The following is a 19,718-nucleotide window of genomic DNA, read 5'->3' as shown; positions in this document are numbered from 1 at the left end:
CATCAACTGTCACAGTAGTACAAAGAACTTCAAAAATAAAAAATACATCTAGATCCGTAGAATGCCAGCCATGACGTGTTCAACGGCAAAAAGTCACGACATGTTCAGCAACTGTTCACAAGATCAGAATATAAGGTTCTAATCGACCACGAAAAAGAACAGGACTAGAGGAGGAGACACAACGCTTCCTTGATCTGGAGCATGAAGCCATCATGACGCAGATAATAGATTTCTTATTGATAAGTTGAACACTAGTGATGTACAACTAGAGTTCTATTGCTTGGATCTATCACATCTCGAAGTGCCATTCGTTTGCGTGGAAGTTGAGAAAATTGTCAAGGACATGCTAATGGATAAATCTTTGGTCCAGGACAGTATCACACAAAGATTTTATAGCATTTTCTGCGGCATTATCAAAGACGATTCAATAAAGGGATTGGATTATTTCTCCTGTGGCAACCTGTCAGGCCTGCCCGCTATCAACCGAGCAATTGTCTCCGTGCTTACTAAGAAGGATGGAGCCGTTGAGCTGCGTGATTTTTGCTCGGTTAGCCTAATGCACAGGGCCATTAAGATCTTTGACAAGGTGCTCTCCTCATGACTTGCTGCGAAATTACCAAATCTGGAGGGCATACACCAAAGCGTCGTCATGTGGGGGCAGATCTATCTCTATTCCTAATCTCTACTCCTAATGGAGCAGTTGGTGAATAGTCTGCGCGGTTTTCGTTGGTTTTTTTCGTCACCTCCCCCACTCCACCCCTTCCCACACGCAGCCATCCAAAAAAACCCACATAAAAAAAAACCATCGACCCCATCATGCGTTGCCCACTCCCATCGATCCCATCTATCGTTTCCGCCGCCGCCGCCGCTAAAAAAACTCCATCGATCCCCATCCTTGCTTGCCCACTCCCATCGATCGTTGCCACCGCCGCCGCCGCCGTCCGAGGGGGAGACGTCGCCGCCGCCGCTGCAAGGTATGGCGGTTTGAATCCCGCCCCCGCCTCTGCAAGGCAGGGCGGTTTCAATCCCACCGCCGCCGAACTCCGGGAATCGCCGCCGCCAAGTCTTCAGGGCAGGGCGGTTTCAAACCCTGCCGACGATCTCCGGGATACGCATAATCGTCGCTGCCGCCCCCTCCCCCGGCTGCCCCATGGTCTTCTATCTCTCCCAACTCTGCTGTCGCGCCCCGTCTTCCGTCTCTGCATGAATCGCTGTTGTGGCATCCACTCCCCATGGCGGCCATCCGGGCACACCGTGTCCGGGATGATGGAGGTGTTGTCGGCCAGTTCCCTGTTTTCGTTGGCATCTTCTGCGATGGGACCCGTGGGGACAGGTCGCGCGCTGCTCATCTGCGTCGATGGCGTCGGCGTCGTCCTTCCCCTGCCAAGCATGGCGGCTCCTTGGCTGGATCACAGTGATGATACAGTTGGCTCGGCGGCGGCTAGGGATCTCGCAGGCTGGCGTTTATTTGATGTCTGGGTGTCCCAATCGTGATGGAACGGACGTATAATGTACGGTATAAGAATTTGGACGAGGCTCATCTGCGTGGATGGTTGTGGCTTGGCCGCCGAGCACACAATCCATTGATTCACACATAAGGTTTGCCTTTTTTCTTCTCTTTGCATTCTTTTCTATTAAGTTTGCAGATTGTTTGTGTTGGCCAACGAAAAAAGATACCGTGTCCTAGATTTATACAATTTAAGAACTTACAAAGTTTAGCAAGTATCTGGTTCTGAACTTTCGAAGAGTGCTTATAACAGTAATTTCTTCAGTCTTCTGTAATTCCGATTTTAATAGCGATTCTGTTGTAGTAGCATCCTTGTAGTTCACCATTGGAATGTGTACTGTTTCTTGAGTGTCCTAGATTTATACAATTTAAGAACTTACAAAGTTTAGCAAGTATCTGGTTCTGAACTTTCGAAGAGTGCTTATAACAGTAATTTCTTCAGTCTTTTGTAATTCCGATTTTAATAGCGATTCTGTTGTAGTAGCATCCTTGTAGTTCACCATTGGAATGTGTACTGTTTCTTGAGTGTCCTAGATTTATACAATTTAAGAACTTACAAAGTTTAGCAAGTATCTGGTTCTGAACTTTCGAAGAGTGCTTATAACAGTAATTTCTTCAGTCTTTTGTAATTCCGATTTTAATAGCGATTCTGTTGTAGTAGCATCCTTGTAGTTCACCATTGGAATGTGTACTGTTTCTTGAGTGTCCTAGATTTATACAATTTAAGAACTTACAAAGTTTAGCAAGTATCTGGTTCTGAACTTTCGAAGAGTGCTTATAACAGTAATTTCTTCAGTCTTTTGTAATTCCGATTTTAATAGCGATTCTGTTGTAGTAGCATCCTTGTAGTTCACCATTGGAATGTGTACTGTTTCTTGAGTGTCCTAGATTTATACAATTTAAGAACTTACAAAGTTTAGCAAGTATCTGGTTCTGAACTTTCGAAGAGTGCTTATAACAGTAATTTCTTCAGTCTTTTGTAATTCCGATTTTAATAGCGATTCTGTTGTAGTAGCATCCTTGTAGTTCACCATTGGAATGTGTACTGTTTCTTGAGTGTCCTAGATTTATACAATTTAAGAACTTACAAAGTTTAGCAAGTATCTGGTTCTGAACTTTCGAAGAGTGCTTATAACAGTAATTTCTTCAGTCTTTTGTAATTCCGATTTTAATAGCGATTCTGTTGTAGTAGCATCCTTGTAGTTCACCATTGGAATGTGTACTGTTTCTTGAGTGTCCTAGATTTATACAATTTAAGAACTTACAAAGTTTAGCAAGTATCTGGTTCTGAACTTTCGAAGAGTGCTTATAACAGTAATTTCTTCAGTCTTTTGTAATTCCGATTTTAATAGCGATTCTGTTGTAGTAGCATCCTTGTAGTTCACCATTGGAATGTGTACTGTTTCTTGAGTGTCCTAGATTTATACAATTTAAGAACTTACAAAGTTTAGCAAGTATCTGGTTCTGAACTTTCGAAGAGTGCTTATAACAGTAATTTCTTCAGTCTTTTGTAATTCCGATTTTAATAGCGATTCTGTTGTAGTAGCATCCTTGTAGTTCACCATTGGAATGTGTACTGTTTCTTGAGTGTCCTAGATTTATACAATTTAAGAACTTACAAAGTTTAGCAAGTATCTGGTTCTGAACTTTCGAAGAGTGCTTATAACAGTAATTTCTTCAGTCTTTTGTAATTCCGATTTTAATAGCGATTCTGTTGTAGTAGCATCCTTGTAGTTCACCATTGGAATGTGTACTGTTTCTTGAGTGTCCTAGATTTATACAATTTAAGAACTTACAAAGTTTAGCAAGTATCTGGTTCTGAACTTTCGAAGAGTGCTTATAACAGTAATTTCTTCAGTCTTTTGTAATTCCGATTTTAATAGCGATTCTGTTGTAGTAGCATCCTTGTAGTTCACCATTGGAATGTGTACTGTTTCTTGAGTGTCCTAGATTTATACAATTTAAGAACTTACAAAGTTTAGCAAGTATCTGGTTCTGAACTTTCGAAGAGTGCTTATAACAGTAATTTCTTCAGTCTTTTGTAATTCCGATTTTAATAGCGATTCTGTTGTAGTAGCATCCTTGTAGTTCACCATTGGAATGTGTACTGTTTCTTGAGTGTCCTAGATTTATACAATTTAAGAACTTACAAAGTTTAGCAAGTATCTGGTTCTGAACTTTCGAAGAGTGCTTATAACAGTAATTTCTTCAGTCTTTTGTAATTCCGATTTTAATAGCGATTCTGTTGTAGTAGCATCCTTGTAGTTCACCATTGGAATGTGTACTGTTTCTTGAGTGTCCTAGATTTATACAATTTAAGAACTTACAAAGTTTAGCAAGTATCTGGTTCTGAACTTTCGAAGAGTGCTTATAACAGTAATTTCTTCAGTCTTTTGTAATTCCGATTTTAATAGCGATTCTGTTGTAGTAGCATCCTTGTAGTTCACCATTGGAATGTGTACTGTTTCTTGAGTGTCCTAGATTTATACAATTTAAGAACTTACAAAGTTTAGCAAGTATCTGGTTCTGAACTTTCGAAGAGTGCTTATAACAGTAATTTCTTCAGTCTTTTGTAATTCCGATTTTAATAGCGATTCTGTTGTAGTAGCATCCTTGTAGTTCACCATTGGAATGTGTACTGTTTCTTGAGTGTCCTAGATTTATACAATTTAAGAACTTACAAAGTTTAGCAAGTATCTGGTTCTGAACTTTCGAAGAGTGCTTATAACAGTAATTTCTTCAGTCTTTTGTAATTCCGATTTTAATAGCGATTCTGTTCTAGTAGCATCCTTGTAGTTCACCATTGGAATGTGTACTGTTTCTTGAGTGTCCTAGATTTATACAATTTAAGAACTTACAAAGTTTAGCAAGTATCTGGTTCTGAACTTTCGAAGAGTGCTTATAACAGTAATTTCTTCAGTCTTTTGTAATTCCGATTTTAATAGCGATTCTGTTGTAGTAGCATCCTTGTAGTTCACCATTGGAATGTGTACTGTTTCTTGAGTGTCCTAGATTTATACAATTTAAGAACTTACAAAGTTTAGCAAGTATCTGGTTCTGAACTTTCGAAGAGTGCTTATAACAGTAATTTCTTCAGTCTTTTGTAATTCCGATTTTAATAGCGATTCTGTTGTAGTAGCATCCTTGTAGTTCACCATTGGAATGTGTACTGTTTCTTGAGTGTCCTAGATTTATACAATTTAAGAACTTACAAAGTTTAGCAAGTATCTGGTTCTGAACTTTCGAAGAGTGCTTATAACAGTAATTTCTTCAGTCTTTTGTAATTCCGATTTTAATAGCGATTCTGTTGTAGTAGCATCCTTGTAGTTCACCATTGGAATGTGTACTGTTTCTTGAGTGTCCTAGATTTATACAATTTAAGAACTTACAAAGTTTAGCAAGTATCTGGTTCTGAACTTTCGAAGAGTGCTTATAACAGTAATTTCTTCAGTCTTTTGTAATTCCGATTTTAATAGCGATTCTGTTGTAGTAGCATCCTTGTAGTTCACCATTGGAATGTGTACTGTTTCTTGAGTGTCCTAGATTTATACAATTTAAGAACTTACAAAGTTTAGCAAGTATCTGGTTCTGAACTTTCGAAGAGTGCTTATAACAGTAATTTCTTCAGTCTTTTGTAATTCCGATTTTAATAGCGATTCTGTTGTAGTAGCATCCTTGTAGTTCACCATTGGAATGTGTACTGTTTCTTGAGTGTCCTAGATTTATACAATTTAAGAACTTACAAAGTTTAGCAAGTATCTGGTTCTGAACTTTCGAAGAGTGCTTATAACAGTAATTTCTTCAGTCTTTTGTAATTCCGATTTTAATAGCGATTCTGTTGTAGTAGCATCCTTGTAGTTCACCATTGGAATGTGTACTGTTTCTTGAGTGTCCTAGATTTATACAATTTAAGAACTTACAAAGTTTAGCAAGTATCTGGTTCTGAACTTTCGAAGAGTGCTTATAACAGTAATTTCTTCAGTCTTTTGTAATTCCGATTTTAATAGCGATTCTGTTGTAGTAGCATCCTTGTAGTTCACCATTGGAATGTGTACTGTTTCTTGAGTGTCCTAGATTTATACAATTTAAGAACTTACAAAGTTTAGCAAGTATCTGGTTCTGAACTTTCGAAGAGTGCTTATAACAGTAATTTCTTCAGTCTTTTGTAATTCCGATTTTAATAGCGATTCTGTTGTAGTAGCATCCTTGTAGTTCACCATTGGAATGTGTACTGTTTCTTGAGTGTCCTAGATTTATACAATTTAAGAACTTACAAAGTTTAGCAAGTATCTGGTTCTGAACTTTCGAAGAGTGCTTATAACAGTAATTTCTTCAGTCTTTTGTAATTCCGATTTTAATAGCGATTCTGTTGTAGTAGCATCCTTGTAGTTCACCATTGGAATGTGTACTGTTTCTTGAGTGTCCTAGATTTATACAATTTAAGAACTTACAAAGTTTAGCAAGTATCTGGTTCTGAACTTTCGAAGAGTGCTTATAACAGTAATTTCTTCAGTCTTTTGTAATTCCGATTTTAATAGCGATTCTGTTGTAGTAGCATCCTTGTAGTTCACCATTGGAATGTGTACTGTTTCTTGAGTGTCCTAGATTTATACAATTTAAGAACTTACAAAGTTTAGCAAGTATCTGGTTCTGAACTTTCGAAGAGTGCTTATAACAGTAATTTCTTCAGTCTTTTGTAATTCCGATTTTAATAGCGATTCTGTTGTAGTAGCATCCTTGTAGTTCACCATTGGAATGTGTACTGTTTCTTGAGTGTCCTAGATTTATACAATTTAAGAACTTACAAAGTTTAGCAAGTATCTGGTTCTGAACTTTCGAAGAGTGCTTATAACAGTAATTTCTTCAGTCTTTTGTAATTCCGATTTTAATAGCGATTCTGTTGTAGTAGCATCCTTGTAGTTCACCATTGGAATGTGTACTGTTTCTTGAGTGTCCTAGATTTATACAATTTAAGAACTTACAAAGTTTAGCAAGTATCTGGTTCTGAACTTTCGAAGAGTGCTTATAACAGTAATTTCTTCAGTCTTTTGTAATTCCGATTTTAATAGCGATTCTGTTGTAGTAGCATCCTTGTAGTTCACCATTGGAATGTGTACTGTTTCTTGAGTGTCCTAGATTTATACAATTTAAGAACTTACAAAGTTTAGCAAGTATCTGGTTCTGAACTTTCGAAGAGTGCTTATAACAGTAATTTCTTCAGTCTTTTGTAATTCCGATTTTAATAGCGATTCTGTTGTAGTAGCATCCTTGTAGTTCACCATTGGAATGTGTACTGTTTCTTGAGTGTCCTAGATTTATACAATTTAAGAACTTACAAAGTTTAGCAAGTATCTGGTTCTGAACTTTCGAAGAGTGCTTATAACAGTAATTTCTTCAGTCTTTTGTAATTCCGATTTTAATAGCGATTCTGTTGTAGTAGCATCCTTGTAGTTCACCATTGGAATGTGTACTGTTTCTTGAGTGTCCTAGATTTATACAATTTAAGAACTTACAAAGTTTAGCAAGTATCTGGTTCTGAACTTTCGAAGAGTGCTTAATAACAGTAATTTCTTCAGTCTTTTGTAATTCCGATTTTAATAGCGATTCTGTTCTAGTAGCATCCTTGTAGTTCACCATTGGAATGTGTACTGTTTCTTGAGTGTCCTAGATTTATACAATTTAAGAACTTACAAAGTTTAGCAAGTATCTGGTTCTGAACTTTCGAAGAGTGCTTATAACAGTAATTTCTTCAGTCTTTTGTAATTCCGATTTTAATAGCGATTCTGTTGTAGTAGCATCCTTGTAGTTCACCATTGGAATGTGTACTGTTTCTTGATTCTTGAATTCTGAGCTGAATGCGCACATTTAGCGACCACTGCGTACGTACGTGCTCTAATGGAAAGTACGTAGCTGACACAGACCGTAGCCATCTACACCATGGCTCCTCTGCCCTACCGAGTCTTGGAAGTGATCGTCGTAAGAAATATTCCGTGTGATGCCGGCATGTGTTGTTGTTGCACTGTCGCAACCATCCATCTACACACCAAATGTATGTGAACAAGATTCATTGGGGTTCCTCTATTTTCCCATAGTTTTCCTCTTCTTTTCATGCAAGATCAGTCTCTGATCCATCTCACTCGCATGGATGCAGGTCAAAACCGAGTCGCGGTGTACACAATGCTGGGCATTATTTATATCGAAGGACGAGGAGGAAGATTTGGATGACCGTAACCACAATGGCAAGGGCAGCAATATGGTCGTCACCTGCAATGCCGATGGGTGCTGACATTATGATGTTTGGTTTATTTGTTGAAAGTTACAGCCCATGTTTCATGATTTATTTGCCACCGGTTAATCATGATATTTTGAAGTGCTCTGACAATTGCTTGCTGTCTGCATCTCTTACTTTTCAACTTGCTGCATATACAGATATACACCATTAGAATCTGTTTGTACAATATATTTACTTATTCAACATGCTTCAGTTATGCTTCTTTGAAAATCCAGTTGTAGATTGCAGTGAAGCCCCATTTAGATCTTGGCTATAGTATTATTCTTGTCTTATGAATCGTGACAGATTGATATGTGATACCATGACATAGCATATGTGGTACCGTGGTAGTCACATTTGGTGGTAGTTCTGATTGTTTGCTAGATTACGAGATAAGACCAAGTGCTTCTGCAACTCGGTTGCGGTTTTGATAGGAACATGAAGGCTTGTGCCATGCCATGGAGCATGTTTGATTAAAAGGAGTAAGTCAACATACAACTTGTTTCTTATGTTTTATTTAGAGAAAACGATTGTTCCTTGTGTGTCATTTTCTTCTACAAATGCAGCATAGTTGCTCCAATATATTGAGCAGGGAAGAAGTTTGTTACAAGTGTTTTATAGAGTTGACGCCAGAGACGTCCGACGGGATACATTGGTAGGGACTTCGTGAAAGGCGGGCTCCATTTAATCCTTTCCAGCTGCTTACTGAACACCAAGGCCTATTTGATATGCTTAATGATTGTTATATAGGTGAAGGAATCGACGAAAGAGCTTCCGTTCAGCATGGTATCTCAATGGAAGAATATCCGAAGCAAACCTCCGCTACTTCTCTGTTCCCTTTCATTTGTCGTGGGAAGACCTTAGGAAGGTAGGAAGACCTTAGGAAGAGCGGGTGGGAGGAAGAGAGGCATGCGCTATAGATGTAGGCGAACAATGGTCCTTGGAAATTATTAGTACTCTACAAAATGTCTGTCCCCTATGATGCCTACAATGAGCGATAGAGGGTGGAAGGAAGGGAGAGCGGAGGAAGGAAGATGGGGATATATGTAGAGAGAGGGAGATAGGAGGAAGGGAGATGGGCATATATGTATAGAGAGGAAGATCAGAGAGGGAGGGGAGATTTACAGGACGATTGTCGTTGAGCCACTCAAATAGTCAAATATGTATGTCTCTGTTGCATCGCACGGGCAATTAACTATAGAAAAAATCAAGGCTATTTTTAAAGTGACATTTATTCAGCGTGTTCCAACCTTTACATGCCTTAATTATAGAATAATCTAATATTATGATTTCTCCAGTAAGCAGTATACTATATACTTAACTGGGACTTTGAATTTGTGCTTTAGGAAAATTTGAATAGACCTCGTCCATGCCGATAATTTCCTGGTACATCAGGTTGAACAATTTTGTTTATGTTGTGAGTGGTCAATATTCCTTACCGCTGGCCACATATCTCACTTGTGCTGGTCCCCTAGAATATGCTAATGTTTAGTTTCCAATTTTTCAACTATCAAATATCAGTCTACTTTACATGGTCTCTTGCAAAAAAAAGACTCATATGGCCCGAGTTTGTTTGCTCAGGAGCATTCTTTCATAGATTATAATAGTCAGTGGCTTAAAAGTATTGTCATTGCTACAAACATAAAACTGATGAAAGAAGAACATATTTGTACCTTATTGCCGGCTCACTATACACACAAGAACCTCGACACTCTCATTACTGTGTTATATATTTAGTTGCAATAGTATTTGATTTTTCATGAAGCAATATGCTTACTGTTTCTTCATTCAGTTTCGTGTTTCAATGACGCGTGGAGGCACACATCTCATCCAATATAAAAGCACGCTCCGAAGAATCCCTAACCCTCCATGGAGCCATTGCTAGGGGGCGGCGAGATCAACGCCACCCATCACGACCACCGAGATGTAGAAGGTATGTCCTGGTGCTTCCCAGGAATCTTTCCCGCCTCTTGAGAGACCACATGGCGTTCTGGTGGCAGTTTTTGGCCAAGGTTGGAAGCCAAGAACACTTCTTAATTTTGATCACGGACTTGACATTGTGGTCGGCGGTGCGTGGTGCAGTGCGGTGATTTCTTGCCTGGCGTATAACAATGTGTGTTCAATGGATCGCCTCTTCTCACGCACAAGTCTCAGAGGGAGACAACGACAGCTATTCAGAATAACTACAACAAAATTGTGACACAAGTGGTTAGTGGGAGAAGGAACCTGATACCGCAGCCGATTCTGCAGCAAGGGTGGTGCGTAGAAGATAGTTGTAGCAAGCATATATATAAGTCAGTCTGGAAAAAGTGTGTAGTTATTGTTGTAATAGAGATCCATTCCTATATTTTCACTGATATGCATGGTTGAATAGTACTATGTGTGATATGTGAGAGTAATGTAATACAAAATGAAACATGGTGGACAGGGCTTCGTGACTGAGCTGGCGAATAAAATGTCAGTGGTGGAAACGGACATGTTATAGAAGATGTTGAGGGTGGCACCGGAGTTAATGGCCAAATGGGGTTCCTTGGCACCGAAGAGAAGGATGCTGCAGCGACACGTACTGGGTTCCATTTCCAACCAGAGAAGAACTTATGAATGGTATGTGCGCGATCCATTCATTCTTTCATTTGATCCTTATTCCCCTCAACTCAGGTTCATTTTATTTTGTACTTATGCATGATTTTGATGGATCAATAAATTTAGTGGCATTAATTGCAATGAGAAATATCATATATCCATAAACTTCACATTGTTGTTGCTAAGAGTCTACTGGTCAGCTACTTCCAGTTATCCTTATCGAGAGTTGATTGTCGGATTTCACCAATAAATAAAAACAGAGGAAAACCCGCCGGTCTTACTACCGATAGCATCAAACAAGAATATGGGTAATTTCCCTTGTAATGATTATTAGAATTGTTGTTTCTGAAATTCAGTCTTCAGAATTACTATTGCTAAGTGAAGGTGATAAATAATTCCAGTTTAACGAGTACTTGTGGATTGTTTAGATGGAGGAGCACTCTTAGTTTTGTTCTTAGATTCAATTCTGAATCATTTAGTGTGCAATTCAGATTCACGCAGCATTTTTCTTAAATTTTGCCTGCCTGGAAATTATTAATGTCAACTTAATACATAGCATGTCCTGATGTTAAAGATGATGCATTTCTTCACTACAGTCTACATACTTGGTACATATAGCATGTCTCTGCCGTCAGCAACCCCGTCTAGCTCACTTTTTCAGCGGCATAGCCTTTTTCCAATCTTATGCCAATTGGTCTTTGCTTTGTAGGCACTAGAAAGGAGACGATCCTATCCACTATCACAATGAAACAAGAGAAACAATTCCTTGCAGTCATCTATAAGGTCAGCATGTTGGGGCTTGGTTGATTCATTTATATTGCTATTTCTATGCACACGTAAAAGGATCTACGAATCCACAACTAATTTGCTTACCCATGTGAGTTTGGGGATATTTTTTCTCTTGTTAGGATGCATGTCAGATTTAAATTCTCTGATATCTATGTATGTAGTGTAATTTTTATTTTGTAAAATCCTACTACCAGTCCACGCATGAAGGTGCACTTAATTTCTTAGTATTTCTACGTGCATTATCTCTCTTGAATTTACTTAGTAATAGTATTTTGTTATTTGGGTCTGAAGATACGAATATTGCAAAAAGTAAATAATTTGGGAGGTAAGTGATTTGAACTTTATACTGTTAAGGACAGTAAACCAAATTGATTTGTATAGAGGCGTGAATAATCAAACCGAAAAAGGGGAGTTGATTAGTAAGGAGACATCTAGGATGTTTCAAATTCTGCCGAAAAGCTCAATATAAATATGTGTAGATGTGTTAAAATTTGTTCACTGAATTTCTGGTAATATAATTAGTACTGCTCCTTCTGTTTCTAAATATAAGTCTTTTTTAGATATTCCACTGCGGACTACATACAAAGCAAAATGAGTGAATCTACACTCTAAAATATGTCTATATACATTCGTATGTAGTTTGTATTGAAATCCATAGAAAGACTTATATTTAGAACGGAGGGAGTATATGTTATGGTGGATAAAAATTCTTTTAAATACACTATATATACTGTGTACTAAATGGTGGAATCGTTGGCCGCCTGCCGGCCTCGACCTCGACTGACATAGAGAGGGAGAATGCCCGAGATCAGATGCTCACGCATTTGCGCCTCACCAAGGTTCACTGCCTCGCATGCTTCCTAGGCTGAACTGAGATGCCGTCTCGAGCCGCTGCGTTCTCGAAAAAAAATCTCAGATGCCATTGTTCCATTGACCTGATTCTGATTGTTTTGTAGACTAAAATCGTGTTTTGAAATTATATTCATCAAGTGAGAGACACTTTCCAATGTGCTAAGATGTGCAGCTCAACATCATAGGATTGTCACATCTTGAATTCTGGTTCTTAGAGCTTTGGTTTCTAACCCTTATTTGCTTGTCTTGTCTTTTGTTTTACGGGTTTCAAGCTTCAGCACAAATCTTCTGTAGGAAATCTTGTACTCATAGTGTAGAAAAATGCCGTTTTTGTGAAATGTCACATGAGCTAAATTACTAACATTGTTGTAATGTTTGTATGGCAGCCTATTCTTTAATCCGTTCAATTACAGAGTTTATGATTATGTAAATGGAGTATGGGATCTGAGAAGAAAAAAAAGGTAATAGTACTTATGTTCACAGGCAGATTCGACATATCCTCGTTTACTTCCCCCTTGTCTTCTGACTGACTCCTTAAATCATCAACGTGTGTGTATATATAGTTGCATCCGATTCAAGGAAGATAATGGACAAGTGCATTGGTATGAACAGGTCGTCGACTTTGACAGAAAATGCATACAAATAATCAGTTTTCCTGCTGAGTTGTACTATTATGCTACAGAATACACATCAGCTATTATGCTACAGAATACACATCAGCTATTATGCTACAGAATACGCATAATTAGTTACAGATCAGTAGGCTACTCATCTGGTTAGTTTTCTCAAGTCATTTCTTCTGTGTGTATATATGTTATTTTCCTTTTTACACTAACAAGAGTTTCGTGCTTTCTGGTATGGTGTGGTGCTCCCCCCTTCATTTAGTGAGTTCTTCCTTAATGGAGGATATGGTATAGGTAATAGTTAGTGGTGTTCTAGCTTATGCACTATTTCCCCCTGGTCCGAGTTCCACACCATAACATGCCGCTGCCCCGGCCGCCGCGTCTGCCACGGCGCCGACGCCTCCCTGGCCCGCGGGACATCCCCTCTATATATTGTAACAGACTCCCATGAATACAATTTAGTTGCATCCTATAATCTTCTACATGCGTCATCCGGTTTTAATGGACAGGTTCCAGCAAAAAATGTCACGCTATAGGGAAAGCGAGTGGGAAGGGTGTGTTGTAGGGTGGAATTCTTGTGTTGGAACAACGTGTTGGAGATAACATGGTGAATTGTCCGTACAACTACATTTCTTCCTCACATATGAGTTGGATTTGGGGGAGTCCAGACGGTTGAATTTGGGGAGTCTGCTGGGCATCCATTTGAACACGTCCGAACGTATGAGGGAGAAATGAGCTTCGACTTGTTTAACATTGTACAAAAAATATTTGCTGCTAATAATGAGACAAGTTCTGATTTGTAAATGCAATATTCTTCCATGTATATAGAATTACAGATTGAATGAAATATAAGCCAAAGTTGAATCTCAAGCCTTAATTTACACTAAAATAATAATATAGGTTTGATATATGTGTAGAATAGGATATTTTTCCTTGAGAATCAACTAGATGAGGTGGTCGTTATCGACATCCTTGTGAAAGTTCGCATGATCTTAGCACGAACCAACTCACAATGCTATCTCGAGCAATGCTTTATTCACTTAAGCATCTTTTTTAGAAAAACACTAGGTTAAAAGCCTACTGCAAAAAATTAGATGCAAATTATTATAATTGCCATTTATGATCACGAACGATCTTACCGAATGACTGTTCTCATGGCCTTCAAAGAAGAGATATACTAGAAGTTGAGCGCAGTTGGAGGGGCCTTAGTCCTTCCGAGCCAAGAAAAATAGATGGGGCCAGTCCAAGCTATTAGTAGATGGGAAAATATTAAAATATTTTGTGTTGCCATGGTTGTTAATGGTTAGATATGTGTCGCAACCTGTATGGTTTTAAGTGCCTAATTTCATGTGTAATGGTTTGTCTGGGAATTGCAAAATGCAATCAAGTGTCTGGTTGTAGAGAATCGTGGAATAAGGGAACAAAATCCTGCATGTGTTCTCTTTAATTAATAGATAATAAAAATAGATATGTTTTCATGGGATGATTGGTCTTAAGCATAAAAAGGCATCCATGTGCCACCTATCATTTGTAATGCACAACAACGAGTTCTATGTTTTTGTATCACTTTCTTTATTTTCTGCGTTAGATCTGATAGTATATGTTAGTGAATTACATTTTTATCTAAATAGATTACAAGTGAAGAGGATTTCAATTATTTTTTGTATGCTATTGGCTATCTTTTGTATACGTGACATTTGATATGCAATCAGTAACAAACCAATCCACAATGAATAGGAAGACATAGTAATCTTAAGAATAACCCAGTATCAACAAAAGAATGTTCTTAATTTTTTTAAGGCCCGTGGCAACGCACGGGCACTCTACTAGTCATGATAATTTAATGCTTGCCAGTGTACCGCCAGCTGTTCGCATGCGGTCAAGCAACCCAGGGTCATGATTAAGCTTGATATTTTGATGCCCTTCGACTCGGTTCAATGGCCTTTCCTAATTGAGGTGATGAGGACAATGGGATTCAATGATAGGTGGATTGGTTGGATTTGTGGCTTGTTGGCAACATCATCGACAAGGATCTAGGTAACGGTGTGGCTGGCTCTCCGATTCACAATTGTTGTTGGCTAATACAGGGGGGCCCACTTTCCCCCATGTTGTTCATCTTGATCATGGAGGCTGAGGGAGTCCTGGATTAGGGGGTCCTCGGGTGTCCGGACTATTCGATATGGGCCGGGCTGATGGGCCATGAAGATAAAAGCAGAAGACTTTTCCCCCGTGTCCGGGTAGGACTCCTGTGTGCGTGGACCGCAAGATTGGTGTCCGGATATACTATTCCTTCCTCCGCAAACCGACTCTGTACAACCCTAGATCCCCCCGATGTGTATATAAACTGGAGGGTTTAGTTCATAGAGAGCATCAGAATTCTCATAGGCTAGACAGCTAGGGTCTAGCCATTATGATCTCGAGGTAGATCAACTCTTGTAACCCCTATATTCATCAAATACAATCAAGTAGGACATAGGGTTTTACCTCCATTAAGAGGGCCCGAACCTGGGTAAACATCGTGTCCCATAGTCCCTTGTTACCATTGATCCTCAGACGCATAGTTTGGGACCCCCTACCCGAGATCTGCTGGTTCTGACACCGACATTGTTGCTTTCATTGAGAGTTCCACTCTGTCGTCGACAGAAGGATCGATGGCTCAACTTTTCAGCGGTGACGATGTTGTTTCCGGGGAGACTTTTCTCCCTGGTCAACTCTTTGTGTTTGGCGGCTTCGCTCTACATGCCAATTCAACTGGTCACCTCGAGCAGATCAACAGCTACGCCCCTGGTCACCAGATCAGGTTTGGAAGCTTCAACTACATCGCTGATATCCGGGGAGACTTGATCTTCAAAGGGTTTTCGGTCTTGGCCGCCGCTCCTCACCTACATGAAGGAAGCCCGTCGGATCCACCATCAGATTTCGCTCAAGGATCGACTCTCGTGCCTGCCCTGGCCTTAGATCCAGAGCGGACCACTCTGTCCGAAGACGGGAAGATAAACCCCGCCGGACTCTCTCCCATTACGGAGCTTCCTGCCAGAGACCCAGATGTGACCATGTTGCCAGCGAGCCCAGAGTCAAACAGGACTCTCCCTGTCATCAGGAAGCCAGACTCACCTCTAGATGTCAACTCCGAAGTCTCGAGGTCTGCGTCCACCAAGCTCGGTCAAGTGGTGATTACCGGACCCAGCTTGGCAGGTCCTCAGTCACCTGTCCAGCTTTCGCTCCTAAACGAGGCGCTGGACCTAACGCGGTCTCTCGCAATCACGGAAGCATCACTTCCGAACTACGCCCAGTGAACTGGGGGCTGAGAGCGGGGAATTTTACACCCCACCCACCACCCACTTAATAGCCACTGTCGAGGGCCTAACCGACATGCTAGACTACGCCTCCGAAGACATCGATGGTATGGACGACGATGCCGGAGCCGAACTAGGCCAAAACCCGCCTATCACTGGGCGTTGGACGGCCACTTCTACTTACGACGTGTACATGGTGGATACGCCCGATAAGAAGGACAACGATGGCACTCAAGATTCGATTGAGGACAAGCCTGTCGAGGCACCACCAAAGTGCCGACGTCAGCGGCGCCGCTCATGATCGCGTCGGGAAAAGGAAAGAAATACCGACACCGGAGATAATGACACTTCGGACAATGCCGAAGACTCGGACCACCCCATCGAGCCTGCGATCGAGCAGGATGAGTGGGAAGAGGGACAAGTCAACCCCGACAAACTTGTCGATCATGAGGATACGGAAGATACGGAAGATAGTAACTATCTACCGGTCTCCGAGGAGGATGTTAGACTTGGCAACGAAGATTTCATCGTGCCAGAGAAACCCCTCGAACAAGAACGCTTTAAGTGACAGCTCATCGCCACTGCGAGGAGCCTGAAAAAGAAATAGCAACAACTTCAAGCCGAACAGGATACGCTCAACGACAGATGGACCAAGGTCCTGGCTGCCGAAGAATATGGCCTCGAGCGCCCGACAAAGAGCTACCCAAAGCGTAGGCTACTATCACAATTTGACGACGAAGCCCTTGAGCCAATACCGTCAAGATACAACGATGCTGATCAACCAGACCGACCACCACGTGGACAGGACAAAGCGGCTAACTATGCCGAATACGAGCCCGCGCCACCTCGCCGTAGAGGCAAAGAGGAAGCGGCTCCGGGCTACACGTATGACTTACGTCCGGACCTGGAAAATAGAGCCGGACAGACCAGATCAATCTATGGATCAAAGTAACATGCTCCAACACGAGATGATGGCCATCAAGCCTGGCGTGACAAGCATAACCAAGTTTGGGTCGAGAATCGGACACGGGCGTCATCCGAACTCCATCGTGATGTGGCCCGATATAGAGGCGCCGCACACCCCATGTGCTTTACCGATGAGGTAATGCAGCACCAGTTTCCGGAAGGGTTTAAATCCATAAACATTGAGGCATACGATGGAACGACAGACCCCGCTGTATGGATTGAATATTTTCTTCTCCACATTCACATGGCTCGCGGTGATGATCTCCACGCCATTGAATACTTTCCCCTAAAGCTAAAAGGACCAGCACGACACTAGTTGAATAGCCTCCCAGAGAACTCCATTGGCAGTTGGGAGGACTTGGAGGATCCTTTTCGAGACAACTTCCAAGTCACTTACGTCTAGCCACCGGATGCTGATGACCTTAGTCACATAGTCCAGCAACCTGGAGAATCAGCCCACAAACTCTGGACACGGTTCTTAATTAAAAAGAACCAAATTGTCGACTATCCGGACATCGAAACCTTAGCGGCATTTAAACACAGCGTCCGTGAGGAATGGCTTGCCCGACACCTTGGTCAGGAAAAACCGAAGACTATGACAGCTCTCACTTCACTTATGACCTGCTTCTGTGCAGGCGAAGACAACTGGTTGGCTCATAGAAGCAACAGTACCAGCAACCCTGGCACCTCTGAGGCCAGGAATGGCAATGGAAGGCCATGACGCAGCAAAAATAAGTACTGGGACAACAATGAAGAACCCGAGGATATGGCGGTCAACGCCGGATTCAGCGGCTCTAAATCCGGTCAACGGAAGAAGCCATTTAAAGGAAATAGAGACGGTCCATCCAATTTGGAAAAAATATTGGATAGGCCCTGCCAAATTCCTGGCACCCTTGACAAGCCTGTCAACCACACCAACAAAAACTGTGGGTTTTTTAAATAGGCCGGTAAATTAAATACCGAACACAAGGGGAAGTGACCTCTGTCAGTGTCAAAACCGGTGGATCTCGGGTAGGTGGTCCCGAATTATGCGTCTAAGGTCGATGGTAACAGGAGACAGGGGACACGATGTTTACCCAGGTTCGGGCCCTCTCTATGGAGGTAATACCCTACTTCCTTCTTGATTGATCTCGATGAATATGAGTATTACAAGAGTTGATCTACCGCGAGATCGTAATGGCTAAAACCCTAGAAGTCTAGCCTGTATGATTGTGATTGCCTCAACGGACTAAACCCTCCGGTTTATATAGACACCGGAGGGGACTAGGGTTGTACAAAGTCGGTTACAAAGAAAGGAATCTTCATATCCGAACGCCAAGCTTGCCATCCACGCCAAGGAGAGTCCCATCCGGACATGGGAGAGATTCTTCTATCTTGTATCTTCACGGCCCATCAGTCCGGCCCATGTCCAACAGGCCAGATGCCTGAGGACCCCTTAATCCAGGACTCCCTCAATAGCCCCTGAACCAGGCTTCAATGACGAGGTGTCTGGCACGCAGATTGTCTTCGGCATTGCAAGGCTGGTTCCTTCAATGATTACTCCAAAATAGCCTTCGAACACAAAGAACGTGTCCGACTCTGTAAAACAAGTACCACACACAACCGCAGAGAGTATAATATTTCATGAGTCCAACCTACTGGCAACTTTTGTAGCATGACACCACATCACCACTCGGTCATTATTTCGAACCATTTTTTAGCCTGCCGCTCCATGTTTTGAGATGCGGTTTCATTGGCACGTCTTGTCAAAGCAGAGATCGTGTCCCCTTATAATGGGATTGTCATCAATTCGAGTGTGGGTAATCCAACTGTGCCGTCTGCACGGCCCTTGGGGAATAGGCGAGTTTTAAGGCGACTGGGGAGGCGCTTGATATTCGTTGCCTTTATAAGGAGATAAGGATTCACCCCTTTCACCCACGCCTTCTCTCTCTGCCCACCCATTCTCGAGCTCCAGCGCCCAAGCCCTCATCCTTTCCACCTCAAGAAAGCACTCCAATCATGTCCGGATCCGGAGCGCAGGGCAAGTGGATGGTCTCCTTCGTCAAGGAGAAGGACATCACCAAGCTCCAGGGGGCCGGGTATTTGGCCAAGGAAGTCGCCCACCGGCTTTCGGCCAAGGGACAGATCGTCCCCACCCTGGAGCCCCATGAGAGGGTAGTGTTCATCCCCCACTTCGTCCGCGGGTTGGGATTTCCTCTCCACCCATTCGTCCGCGGACTCATGTTCTACTATGGGTTGGATTTCCACGATCTGGCTACCATCTCCTTCCTCAACATCTCGGCATTTATTGTCGTGTGCGAGGCCTTCCTCCGCATCTCACCCCACTCCGGATTGTGGTTAAAGATCTTCAATGTGAAGCCGAAGGTGGTGGATGGCCAACACACAGAGTGCGGAGGTGCCATGGTGAGCAAGATGCCCAAAATCATATGGCCCAAGGGTCCCTTCGTGGAAATCGTCAAAGGGTGGCAACATCAGTGGTTCTATGTCACAGAGCCCCGCGACACCACCTGGGCCGCGGCTCCCGAATTCAGGTCCGGGGCCCCAATGCGGCTCACATCCTGGCTAGAGAAGGGCCTGGACAGGGCCTCGTCGGACGAGCTGACAGCGCTGCAGACACGCATCAAGAGCATGGTCGACAAGAACATCAAGCTTGTCAATGTGATCTAGGTGATGCTTTTTCGCCGGATCCTTCCATGCCAAAGCCGGGCTTGTAATTTGTGGGAGTTCGATCCAGCCAAGCACCAGACCCTGCAACATTTCTTCGGTGTTACGCACGAAGGCATTTGGAAGGTGCTCTTCAAGGTCAATGAGACGTGGCCGAAGGAGACAGA

The 19,718-nt window shown here is 42.0% G+C and overlaps 1 long non-coding RNA gene across 5 annotated transcripts; it reads left to right on the top strand.

Moving 5' to 3' along the window:
* The first annotated feature begins 850 nt into the window (after positions 1 to 850).
* Positions 851 to 12,950, top strand: LOC125545968. 5 transcript variants are annotated; one of them, XR_007300377.1, is made up of 10 exons: positions 851 to 1,599; positions 7,427 to 7,556; positions 7,659 to 8,260; positions 8,345 to 8,433; positions 8,529 to 8,646; positions 10,207 to 10,382; positions 11,071 to 11,144; positions 12,389 to 12,463; positions 12,566 to 12,777; positions 12,888 to 12,950. It is a non-coding gene; the product is annotated as an uncharacterized LOC125545968 (long non-coding RNA). The 5 variants fall into 5 exon arrangements; XR_007300379.1 differs by lacking the exon at positions 12,888 to 12,950 and having other exon boundaries at positions 12,566 to 12,604; positions 12,711 to 12,860; XR_007300378.1 differs by lacking the exon at positions 12,888 to 12,950 and having other exon boundaries at positions 12,566 to 12,604; positions 12,685 to 12,860.
* Positions 12,951 to 19,718: the final 6,768 nt, after the last annotated feature.

Source organism: Triticum urartu, chromosome 3, assembly GCF_003073215.2.
Source record: "Triticum urartu cultivar G1812 chromosome 3, Tu2.1, whole genome shotgun sequence".
Classification (NCBI taxonomy): Eukaryota; Viridiplantae; Streptophyta; class Magnoliopsida; order Poales; family Poaceae; genus Triticum; species Triticum urartu.
The sequence above is the reverse complement of the archived record's forward strand: the minus strand, read 5'-3'. Positions and strand labels throughout refer to the sequence as shown.